Genomic DNA, 13,984 nt, shown 5'->3' with positions numbered 1-13,984 from the left:
TGAGATTTGTATACCTTTATTGCTGATATTTTTGGTAACGACGGGCTAGGTCATAATAATAGATACCAATTTATCCCTCGTTCATCTCCGAATGACAACATGGAGGAGAAGGCATAAGCCGATCTAAGAGTTTTTCGAAACCAATGATGAGACACCATTGCAACTTAGGGGAGAAACAAATCCTAAACTAATCCCTTTACATCAAATGCTATATCTGGAGTTCTACTAACCCAAATTTTATCTTAAAAGTTTCTATGGAATACTATGTCCCCCACATATCATGCTACCACCCTAGTTTTCTCAAAGTCTACACCTCAAGAAACCAAATATCTCTAAACCACACAATTCATAAAGTTCATTGGAATCTATTCTAAACTAAAATATTGCCATCTCTCATACTCGAGAAAACTTTACCCGGGCACTTACACCCAAACCAATAATACTATAACGAGCACATCATCCTCACTGAAAGAGCAATAACCTCAAAGTATCTCACAAATCAAACACCAAAATCAAAACACCACAAATAAGTATGAAAGTATGCTCATTCACAATCAAAAATTGAGCACCAGTCACATTCCCCAATAATGACCTCGGTATCACACTCTCGATGGAAATGACCTCGGTAATACACTCTCGCCGGCAGTGGCGGAACCAGGAATTTTATGAAGGGGGTTCAATATTTTATTACCTAAAATCAGAAGAAAAAAAGTGCTTATTAAGAATCGAACCCGCGAGCTGAGACAAGCTAAGGCAAAATATTAAACCCCTTTGCCACTGAGCTAGTCCTTTGGCTTATGCTCAGGGGGTTCAATGTTAAATATATACACATAAATTAAAAAAATTATCTTATATATATAGCGTAATTTTTTAACGAAGGGGGTTTGGATGAACCCCCTAGTGTCTATGTGGGTCTGCCCCTGGTCACCGGTAATGAACTCGACATCAAACTCTCCATCTAATCACAATTTCCAAGAACAAAATACAATTCGGCATGTTCACACAATAATGTGGAAATGATAAATTCAAGAAATTCACAATCATAATGGGACTATCAAGGCATATCACACTTTTTAATTCATTTATTAAGATCAACTCATATGAATACATAACCCATCACCTCAACCCGACGTCATTACTCATACCAAATCAATAACGTTTACGTCCATTATCAACTAGATTCTAAAAACGCTAGACAACTATTACCAATCACACACTTAAGAATTTTCTCTATTATCTTAGCATAAACAAACATGCACACTACAGAGATCTGTTCATCACCCACTTTCAATCAATAACATCATGATAAATTAAAATACCATTTTAGAAACAACTAAAGTATTGAGTTCCTATAAACTCAGTCCAATAGTCCAAATAATTATGACAAATAGACACACAATTTAGCAACAACTAAAATATTGAGTTCCCATAAACTCAATCCAATAGTTATAAAAATTATGATCACAAGTACAACATATCCCTTACTCCCAATCTCAAGTCTTGACTTAATAAACACATGACATCACATTAAGGCCCTTAACATAATTTCAAGATCAACCCAAGCAATTCATAGACAAAAATTTAGCATCACATTATTTAAAACTAGTCATGAAATGTGTTAAGGAAATCTTTCAAAACAACAATTCCGCTATTATGACACAATAACCCTTTTCTCATATGGTTCTCGACTGTCCTGAAATAAGAGTTTCTCCAAAGTCATAAATCATTCTTTTTCCTTACTATCTTCACTATCAGTAATTCCATACACAATTAAGAGTTTAATTCTTTCGCACAAGTATATCATATAACACATTAGAGATTCGTTCATTATTCACATTGTAGTTTATCATTAGACCATTGCACATGATAAAGTTATGACCATTTTTTTGACGACAAGTTCACAGAAACCCAAGAAATCATATCTCACATAATTTCAACCATTCAGAAAATTACACTTCACATACTGGCAGGTATTTCAGGCAATACTATGCACATAATAACATCATATCATTTCAGAAAGTACACTTCACACCTTGGCAGTTATTCAGGCAACAGTCTACGTGTAATCACAATTCAAGGCTACATATCACAAACAAGTATATTTATATAATTAGTTCACTTCATGGATGACTTTCAATTGATCATCCATGAACTTACACAGCCTGCAAGGACATATACCAATTGGAACCTTCTCGGTTCCAATTTCTCTTACTTGTGTCCCTTCAGCCGCGATAACGACATCAAGTTTACTTTGTTGAGATACCAAATGGAATCTGGAGATACCAATTGGACTAAACCCATACCACAAGAGACAAACCGCATGAAAAGAGAGAACAAATGAAATAATTTCCGAGAATGCTTCATAACTTCCAAAAGATAAGATGTGGACGTCAACACACTAATCCATGGGAGTCTACTTCACACTTTCTCTTGTACTGGGAGGCCGATAACCTGAGCTCTAATACCAATTTGTCATGACCCAACACATGGATGTGGTTACCTACTCTAACACCTAGGTAGGAGAACCCTTAACCCCTTAAGCAAAAGAAAATGCGGAAGTTTGACAAAATGCAGATTAAAAGTCTAAAAGAAATATGAGATCGCTATATGTTAAATTAAAAACTCTCCAAGGTTTATTACAAGAACACATTAATACCCCCAAGGATACTAGTCCAAATAAGTATAAAAGCATCTAAGAGTATATTTTATAAATAAAAATAACACACAACTCCCACCATAAAGAAGGAAGAGTAGAAGCTATTGAAGACACATCTTCATCGTCACCTATGAAACATCACTGATCCTGCAACTAAAATAGGCCAAGTGGCATAGCAAGATTAGTATAAATACAAACAATACATACTGGTAGGCATCATCGATAAATCCGATACCCACTGTATAATATAAAGAAATTAACAAGAAGAAAATATGCTTCTAAGGAAATTCACCGCCAAAACTTTAGCCACAACTCTTATCATTCCTATTTACCTCCTTACTGTCATTCAAGCCTAATGTTTATCCTTTCTAGTTGGCCCGCTACCAACTCTAATATAGATCAAGGCCTAGCCCTTCTAATACGTAGAGGAGTTTTCAAACTACTAGCCACTACAAACACTGTCGAACCAGTCTAATTCCTTAAGATTTCACAATATCACCTGGCTCCTAGAATAAATAATATCTTATTTGCAAGAGGGAAATATTAAGGTGGACTAAGGCTCCTCTTCTAAATATACCAGCTCTACATGGTAGGACCTAACCTGCTATGGCAGCCCCGCCACAGTGGGATTCCTCTCGGTAGGGTGACCCACCCGGAGAAAGCATCTCCAAATTCTCTCCCATCCATCCTTTTTCACATGTACCAATATGATACCATCAATATCTAAATCTAAGTCAGTAAACTTACTAAACCACACATCAAATGCTCTCCACTTCTTTACCCATGGCCTCATACCTATGATATAGACACATCTAGACACCATAACATAATTTGAACATGCATATACAGAAGCACATTACCAATTTACCATTTCAAGAGTAATATACATTCTACAGTGTAAATCTCAAATACAACAGTCAACATGATAGCACTTGGATATTTGGATCTTCCATATTAATAATTACACAGGATAGGCATGCTCAATTATTATCAGAACAGTTTTTCTATCTTCACATATATAATTAAGATTAATTCACAGATGATAGCCACACAATGGTACTCTCATTGTCATGACCCGACTTAAGGCCTATTCGTAACATGATAATTAGAATCTCAAAGGACTCCAACCAAGCCTTTTAGCATGACATTTATAAGCATACATAAGAAAATTAAGAGATAAAGCTAAATTATGTTACGGAAGCAAAATCTCATATAAAATGTAAGTTTTAAAATAGAAAAGCAATAACATAGACTCGTACTATCTAACATGCCTCTAATACTAGATAGGGCGTAAGACAATCTCCTAGGTCACCCAATAGACAACACAGAGTAATGAAGTATAACTGTCAAATGAGAAATAAACGTCATGTCCTTAAATGTGAGGACTCACCAACAAAAAGCTAATAGTAGGCTCTAGCCATGAGCAGGAGAAGGATGAACATGATCGTCGGTCCCTACATTATGATACAGTGTAGGCAAAAGTATGCTTTAGTACATGGAATGCACTAAGTATGGGAGAATATGTACGAACAATAAATATATGACATAATCAATATGAATAAGGAGATGTAAGACCAATATTTTGAAAATAATTCTAAAATAGTGAAAACATAAAAACATTTATCTCATTGGCCAATGTATCAAAAGAATCTCATAATCATCATAAGAACTCATACCTCAACTGAAACTGTGTGGGATAGGACCTTTAACTGACATATACTACCTTGCCTGGGCATACTCCATAAGTAACTCTTTAACTAGGCTATGTGGATCCACTAGCTTTGCCATATTGGCATATGTAAACCAACGTGGGCAACATAGTTTAAGACTAAAGGTTTCTACTAGGATTCTCTTGGGTAAATAACTGCGTTATTGGACCGAACTCCACCTAAAAGTCCTCTCGGTGCTTAATCAATATCCCAATAGAACTCATAAAACATGATCATAGACATCATAGGAAAAGATAATAACTACCTATCAACCATCTTTACAAAAACATCATAAAATACCTTATTTAGTATCATTATAGTAAAATCATATGATTAGCTCATCTATCATATAACTCATGCAATATGGGTGTAGGCCTTCTATCATTACATATCTTTGATCATAAATATCTTTAGAGACTTAACTTGCCCTATCTTTAACTTTGCTTGAAATAACATAGAATAATCATTCATGAACTTCTTTGCATAAAGCATCTTTAATTCATAGCTTAAATATTTCATAGAATATAACTTGAAAATCATGATCATCTCTCAAAATCATACTTGAAGCTAGCATATATCATCGGTCATTGAAATTCAAATTGAAATCATACAATATGATGTGAATTATATATAATTAGGCTAGTAACATTGAAGAACATCATAATTGAGACGACCCAATGTAAATCATGAAATTAGATCTTTTAATTGAATTAATCGCAATAGGAATTGAGAAGAAATCTTTGGAATTCCATAGGTGAAATGTACCCATGGATGAAGTCCCACATACCTTAACATTGATTATCCCTAGATTGTAGAGATTGAAAGCTTGACCTTGAAGAACCCTTTTGAATTTGCTTGAGAGAAGACTTGGGAGAAAAGGCTTTGGGGGGGGGGGAGGGGGGTTTGGGAGTTATAGAGAGAATGAGAGAGATAGAATATTTTAGGGTAGTTAATAAGTAAGTATGAATTTAGTCCCAAAAACCGTCCACATTCATCAATGACATATAGAGAAAAGACTAGATTAACCCTTATTAAAAATAAATTCGAGACCCATAACGGGTCATCACCATAGACCGAGAAGGGAACCACGGTCTTTGGTCCCCTCCATGAAGCTAGACTTGGAAATTCTGAAGAGAAGATTTGGAAGGCTACCCACCATGAGACCCACCACGGCCCATGAAAGGCACCACCATCCATGATGGTATTTCATGGGGGTAGATTTGGACTTGAAATCTTAGGGTTTGCAGCGAAAGTTCAGTAGTTTCTCCACGGTAACCTTCATAGTCCGTAGAGGTTACTATGGTCCATGAACATTGAACGTGGTGCAGGACCTGCAGGAGGGTCTATAGAGGTGTGCACCACGGAATCCATAACGGACCCTGGACCGCACCATGGGTCATGGTGGCCTCTCGTGGTATTTTCTCAGGACACATTTGGCTAGAAAGGGACCACGGTAGATTTTCATACCCAGTGGCCCTCTTTGTGGCCTGCATTGCATCTCGTGAAGACCACCTGGTGACTAAAAGCTGAGTTTTTTAGTAATTTCATTTTCTGTTCCTTATTTTTTGACTTTTCAACTTTTGGGGTCTTGCAATATCTCCCCCTTGGGAACATTAGTCCACAAATGGGACTCAAGCTACCATGAATGGAATAGGAAAGGAACATAACAACCCAAAATGAATGCAAAATATCTCAATAATGCATAAAACATGAAATCTTTAATCTCAAGCTAAAGCATGACTTTAAAACTTATTTAATGAGCATGAATGCATATAAAACCACGAGAACAACTAAAATACATGATTTGGGCTGGTTGGATCATGAAAGATCTAAATACCTCAACTAGGCATGAGAGGAAAGAGATGAGAATATTGGGATATCATATTGATTTTGGCCTTCCATGTAGCACCCTCAACCTCTTAATTCCTCTATAATACTTTAACTGAAGCTATTTCTTTATTTCTCAACTTTCTAATTTGTCAGTCCAAGATCTCAACCGGAACTTCTTCATATGATACACTCCTTAACCTCAATGTTGTTCAATGGCACGATGGAGTTAGGATCACCAACAAATTTTCTCAATAATCATGGAACATCGGATGCACGGATTCCAAATCTAAAGGAAAATCCAACTCATAAGCCACCTTACGAAATCACCTCAAAATCTGATATGGGCTAACATAGAGGGGACTTAGCTTTCCCTTTTTACTAAAATGTATCACACCCTTCATGGGTAAAATTTTTAAGTAAATCGAATCATTAACCTCAAATTCAAGTTCCCTTCTTCTCACATTCAAATAAGACTTTTTTCATCTTTGGGCCATTTTCAATCTCTCTAATGAGTCTAACTTTCTCCATAGCCTCAAATACCAACTTAGGTACTATTAAAGCAACTTCACCTATCAACCAAGGGGATCTACATCTCCTACTATACAAGGTCTTTAATGTAGCCATCTCAATGATAGAGTGATATTGTTATTATAAGAAAAATCTATCAATGGTAAATGATCATCCCAATTTCCTTTAAAATCAATGACACATGCTCTCAACATATCCTTTAATATCTAAATGGTGTGCTCTACTTGACCATCCTTTTGCGACTGAATAGTGGTACTAAGCTTCACTTGGGTACCAAGCCGCTTTTTGAAAGATCTCCGATACTGATATGTAAACTGAGTACCTCGATCCAAATTAATAGACAATGGAACACCATGAAGCTTAACCAACTCTCAGTTATATAATCTAGCATAGTCTTTGGTTGAATAAAAAGTCTTAACAGGAAGAAAATAAGCTTACTTAGTCATTCGGTCAATAATCACGCATAGGGAATTATGTTGCCTTCGAGTATGAGGCAAACCTGTAACAAAGTCCATATTCAAAGCTTTCCACTTTCATATAGGAATCTCAATGAATTGAATCAAATTTTATGATTTTTGATGCTCCACTTTCACTTGTTAATAATTTGGACACTTAGCCACGAATTTTGCAATATCCCTTTTCATGTCATTCCACCAATATACTTCCCTCAAATCTCAATACATCTTTGTGGAACCAGTATTAATAGAATACCATAAAGTATGAGCTTCGAACAATATCATATCTTTCAAGCTATGTACATTAGGAACACACAGTCGGCCTTGACATCTCAAAATGTCATCTCCCCCTTGGGAGAAAGCTTCAATGGTTTTTTTGACAACCGCTTTCTTCAATTCAACCAAACAGGAATACTATCTTTCTTTGACTTTATATCCGCCATAAGAGATCATTGGGACCCATTTTATATAATGACACCAACATCTTGGGAATCAACCAATCATACACCTAAATGGGTTATTTTATGCACATCCCGAATGAGATCTTTATTCTCATCCTCAATATGATCAACACTATTCATGGACAATTTACCAAGAGCATCGGCAACTATATTTGTCTTACTCAGATGGTATAGCACACTCATGTCATAAACTTTAAACAACTTGAGCCATCATTTTTGTCAAAGTTTCAAGTCTTTTTGAGTGCAAACATATTGCAAACTCTTGTGATTGGCGAAAACATCCACATAGACACAATAAGGATAGTGTCTCCACAATTTCAAAGCAAATACCACCGCCTCCAACTCCAAGTCATGAGTTAATGCTTCTCATGTGACTTGAGTTGCCTTGAAGCGTAAGCTATCACCTTACCATTTTGTATTAGCACACAACAAAGACCAACTCGTGAAGCATCAGAATACACAAAAAACTCATCAAAACCTTTTGGTAAGGTCAACACCAGAGCAGAGGTAAGATAATTCTTCGACTCTTCAAAGCTTTTATCACATGCCTCGTACCATTAAAATTTCACCTTTTTTGAGTTAATGTAGTCAAACATGATGCAATGGAAGAGAAACCTTTCACAAACCGTCTATAATAACTAGCTAAGCCCAAAAAACTTTAAATGTCGGAATGAGTCAATGGTCTAGGCTAATTCTTAACTGCCTCGATCTTTTTTGGATGAACCATAATTCCTTCTCTGGAACCAATGTGACCAAAGAACGCAACTGACCTTAGCCAAAAATCATATTTTCTAAACTTTGCATACAACTAACGGTCCTTAAGAATTTACAACATAATTTTCAAATGATCGGCATGCTCTTCCTCATTTCAGGGATAAATCAAAATATCATCAATAAAGACTATCACAAATATATCCAAATACTACTTGAACATCGTGTTCATCAAATCTATAAAAGCTGTAGGGGCATTCGTTAGTCCAAAAGACATAACAAAAAATTCAAAGTGACCATACCGAGTTCTAAAGGTTGTCTTTGAGATGTCACATTCCCTTACTCGGAGTTGATGATAACCCGATCAAAGATCAATCTTTGAAAAGTAGCTTGCTCCTTGTAGTTGATCAAACTAGTCAACAATTCTTAGAATGAGATATTTATTATTAATTTTTACCTTGTTTAACTGTCGATAATCTATACACATTCGAAGAGAACTATCGTTCTTTTCTGACAAAGAGAATCAGAGTACTCCATGGAGAGATACTCGGTCTAATTCAACCTTTATCTAGCAAATCCTTCAACTGATCCTTTAGCTCTTTTAATTCTATCATAGCCATTCGGTATGGAGGAGTAGAGACAAGCTGCGTATCACACCCCGGGAGGGTACTCTAGACGTAACCGGCACCCGAAGGCCATTTCTGACCTCCGAGCGAACCACCTGGTCCAGTCACACATTCATTCAATCACATTCTGTTAGCAGAAACTCAATTAATGAAATACTATTCGCAATATAAGGGTCGAAGGCCAAACATTTATCAACCCAACAACAAAAATAATAAGACTCCTCGAATTTAACTGTTCAACCTCCCCATACTCTAGTCTATGAAGCCTCTATCCAAGTCTAAAAGGTGCCAATGACAAGTCCATGTCTACCAATAATCAAAATAAAAGAAATAACAACAAAACTATACAAGAAGGCTTAATATCCTTCGGGAACTAGGAGGACTCACCAACTAGCTGGAAGTGTGTGTGGATCTTCAACGGAGTGCCGGTTGATGATCTCTAGTACCTGTCTCTGCATCATGAAACGATGTAGGCCAAATGGCGTCAGTACATAGAATGTATGAGTATGTAAAATGGCCGAATACAACGAACATCAAGGAAGAATTTATCAAATCGGGAGCTCAACTCAAGAGGAATAACAACTCAATCAAATGTCCTAAGTCTAAACAAGAATATGATTTAGACGGGACCAATCACATACAATTCAACTCAATCTGACTCAGAGTACTATCAAGACCTATGTGGGAGTTTCTCTTAACCGATAACCATCACTTATGAGCCAGTGAAAGTACAACAAACCAACGTTGTTGCTGCGTCCGTTCATACTTTACTAGGGCATGAACGAGTCAATCAATCATGGATCCAATCCAACCAAGTCCTATAATGTCAGGACAAAACTCTCGAGGAAGCATCCGACTTTAACGGTTCAATCCCCCCTACGTTTGGCAACACAGGTATTAGGTTTGAGTATGGACTATACTTTTGCCCAATTCGGTGCTCGATACTCCTCCCAAGACTCCATGCTCATAAAACTCCATCTAGTCAACTCGATCAACTCATATCGACAAGTCTAATTACAACCTTGTCAACTCATAAACTCTATCACAATCGTACCTCTTCCAATCGTACTATCTGATCAATCTCAATCATCTCTTCAAAAGAAATTTAAATGCACAATTATAGCAACCTATAGACATAACCAATCATTTACTCTATCCATTTGAAAAATCCTTGAGACTCATCACAACTCAAGACTTTAAATCACACTTTATAATAGGCAACATTTCTTAGGAAAATAACCTCTTTTATCATAATCCACATAGTTAAGGAGATTAATAAAACATATTTAACAACTTCATCTTCATCGACTCATACTCACATAAAGGCTCAAATTAGGAACTCCTTGGCTCAACAACATCAACACATATAGAATCAAATACATAGGGGACAAAGTTCATACAAGCATAAACCATACCAAGAAACTCTATTTTCATGAACATCTAACCTTAAAGCAAGAGTAGGGCACATAGGTGGACTCAACCCATATTTTAGATAGCCTTACATACCTTAGAGAAGATTTGAAGAAAACTTTGGTGTTGGGTCTTCAATGGAGGACTCAAATCTTGAAGCTCTTGGAACTCTTTTTGTTGGAAATGGAGAAGAAGAAGAAGTAGAAGAGAGAGAGAGAGAAGAACTCCTAGGGATTTGTTTCTAGAGAGAGAGTGCGGGCTGAAAAATGTGTTCCCAAATGACCAAGGGGAATACATATATAACTTGGGTAAGTTCCCAAATTACCCCTCCTCAAAAGGTCTGAAAATAGGCAAAAATGCACCTGGCGCGATAGTGGCGCGTCGCGCCATTACAGCGCCAGGTTGATTACGCCTAAAACCTACACACCTCGTAGTGGCGCGCCGCGCCAAGGACCAAACTACAGAGGTATGTTTCTGGCACGATAGTGGCGCGTCGCGCCCTTATAGCGCCAAGACCATATTTTCTGGGTTCTGGAAATTTGGCCTGAAAAATTCTGCACAACTTTTAGCGGCGCGTCGCACCAGGGGTCAAACTATTGAGGCATGTTTCTGGCACGATAGTGGCGCGTCGCGCCCTTATAGCGCCAGGGCCATTTCCCCAGCAGTTGCAACCCAGGCAAAAAATGAAGTTCCTGCCGTGCTAGCTCGTCTTAGGATCATCATATCCCTCAACTCCGAACTCCAAAATTCACATTCTTAGTGGCGTTGGAAAGAAGACTCGACGACCTTTAATTTAATAAGTCGTGGTCCACTTAGATTTCCGTCTTTCAAAGGATAGGGCCATTAGAAGTCAACCCCATACACGAACTCATCCTAACTTAGCCACGACGAACCTTTTTAGGACTTAGCTCGGTCTTAGGGGTCCTCTATGACCCCACATCACCTCCAATTCTTTTTAATTTCTTAGGGACTCATCTTAACTCAAGCACATACTTTGAACTAAATACGATGGGCCCCACACGTGTACAAGGAAGGCCCGAATCTTAGGGGAAAACTTTTATGGGTGTTACACTGCATATCGAGTAGGCGATCAATACCAAAGTCTATTTTTCTTTCAGGAGGAATACTTGGGAGATCTTCGAAAAAACTTCTGGAAACTTATTAACAACTGAAACTGACTCAAGAGTAGGAGTCTTAGAGTAAGTATCTCTAACCTGAACTAGATGGTAGATGCATCCTTTGGAAATCATTTTCTGAGATTTAAGGTATAAGATAAATTGACCCTTAAATACGAAATTACTATTTTTCCATTCTAGGAGTGGCTTGTTTAGAAACTAAAACTTAACCACAGGAGTTCTACAATATATAGAGGCATAACATGCATGAAGTTAATCCATACCAAGAATAACATCAAAATCAGTCATATCAAGCTCTACAAGATCAATGGAGGTGACTTTATGAAAACTAGAACTGGACAATTTCTATGGACTCTTTTAGCCACAACAAAATCACCAATCGGAGTATAGACCAAAAAGGGCTCTAGCAAAGTCTCGAGACTAACAATAAATCTCATAGCAAGATAAGAAGTAACAAATGATAGAGTAGTACCCAGATATAATAATGTATAAACATCAAAGTCAAATACTGTCAATATACCAGTCACAATATCAGGGGATTCCTCTAATTCCTAATCATTTTGAAGGGTATAAAATCTATTTTGGCATTGACCGCCACCCGAAATAGTAGCATGCTGATCCGGATGACCGGTAGCTTGAGTCTAAACTTGGGGCCTAGTCCCACCCCTACACTTCCTAGCATGATGACCAGACTTTCCACAGTTGAAACAAATATCTAAACTCGCTAAGCACTCTCTTTTATGGTTTTTCACACACTTCTTATATGGAGGGACAACTTGACCATCCGAAGCTCCAATTTGTGCCTTAGGATTTGGAACTTTGTCTTTCTCAAACTTTGGAGATGGAGTGTTGAAGGACCTTGACCTTGAAACTTTTTTCCTTATCATAAATGACCATTTCTACCATCAAATTTGTTGTGAGAAAACTCACCTTCATACCGAGCCCTCTTGAACTCCCTTGAACTCCCCTCTTAAGCTTTTCTCCTTCAATTTGATCGGCATAGAGGTGTCCATCTCCTTGATAAGCATGGCGGTTCAACACTCTTTCATAACCGAATAAGACTCTACCAAAATAAACTTACTCATTCGGGCACGAGAGTCGGCTACCAAGGATGGAACATACTTGGACAATTTTGTGAACTTGAGGGATTACTCCTTCACACTCATGTTCCCTTGCTTGAGGTTGATAAATTCCAACACCTTAGCCTCCCTTAACTCAAGTGGGAAGAAGTAGTCAAGAAACACAATTTTGAACTCTTCCCGACCTATGGGACCATGTTAAACCATTTTAGCTGTCCATTGGTTGTACCAAACTTGAGAGACACACTTAAGTTGGTAGTCCACTAATTCCGCCTTTTACCCTAAAGACACTCCCATGATACTAACAATCTTGTATAGTTCGTCAATGAATTCTTTGGGATCCTCATCAACGAGGGTTCATCCTCATGAAATCTCTAACCCTTGAAGACGGAGTAGTCACAACTTGAGGAACATCTACCCCTCGGCTCACTTGAGTAGTCACGACTTGGGATAGCATTTGGAAAGCAGCTCAAAACTCTACATTAGTTACATGGTCATCCAAAGGAGCATTTGGAACTTATGGCTCTTATTCCATAACATTCCTTTGGATGGGAACTCTTTGTGGAGGCATGATTTTGTAATTGCAAAGAGAAAGCATTAGAGAGAAAAGTGTTAAAGTTCAACTCTATAACACGATAAGATCATTAAATAAGTGAGGTGTTTCCTAGTATGCCTTATAGCCTCTTATTCATAGATGTGGCCCGCTTCATATCAATGAACAAGAATCTACTTGATGTGGCATATTAGACTCCTTAGGATACTTGAACCTTATGATTTGATATCAAGTTTGTCACGACTTGACCTAGGGCCTAGTCGTAACGCGATGATTAAAATCCTAGAGGAATCCAACCAAGCCTCTTAGCATGAAATTTATAAGAATACATAAGGAAATTAAGTGATAAAGCTAAATTATTATACGGAAGCAAAATCTCATATAAAACGTAAGTTTTAAAATAGGAAAGCGACAACATAGACTCGTACTATGTAATATGCCTCGAATACTAGATGAGGGCATGAGATAATATTCTAGCTCACCCAATAGGCAATATAGAGTAATAAAGTATAACTATCCAATAAGAAATAAATGCCATGTCCTCGAATATGAAGAATCACCAACAAGAAGCTAATAGTAGGCAGCTATGAGCAGGAGGACGATGTATGTGATCGTCGGTTCCTACATTTTGATATAATGTAGGTAAAAGTACGCGTTAGTACATAAAATACACTAAGTATATGAGAATATGCATGAACAATAAACATAAGACATAATCAATATGAATTAGGAGATGTAAGACCAATATCTTTAAAACATATCTAAAATCTTGAAAATGTAAAAACATTTATCTCATTGGTCAATGCATCAAAAGAATCTCATAATCATCA

This window comes from Solanum dulcamara, chromosome 2, assembly GCF_947179165.1.
Source record: "Solanum dulcamara chromosome 2, daSolDulc1.2, whole genome shotgun sequence".
Taxonomy (NCBI): Eukaryota; Viridiplantae; Streptophyta; class Magnoliopsida; order Solanales; family Solanaceae; genus Solanum; species Solanum dulcamara.
This window is presented reverse-complemented; position numbering follows the sequence as displayed.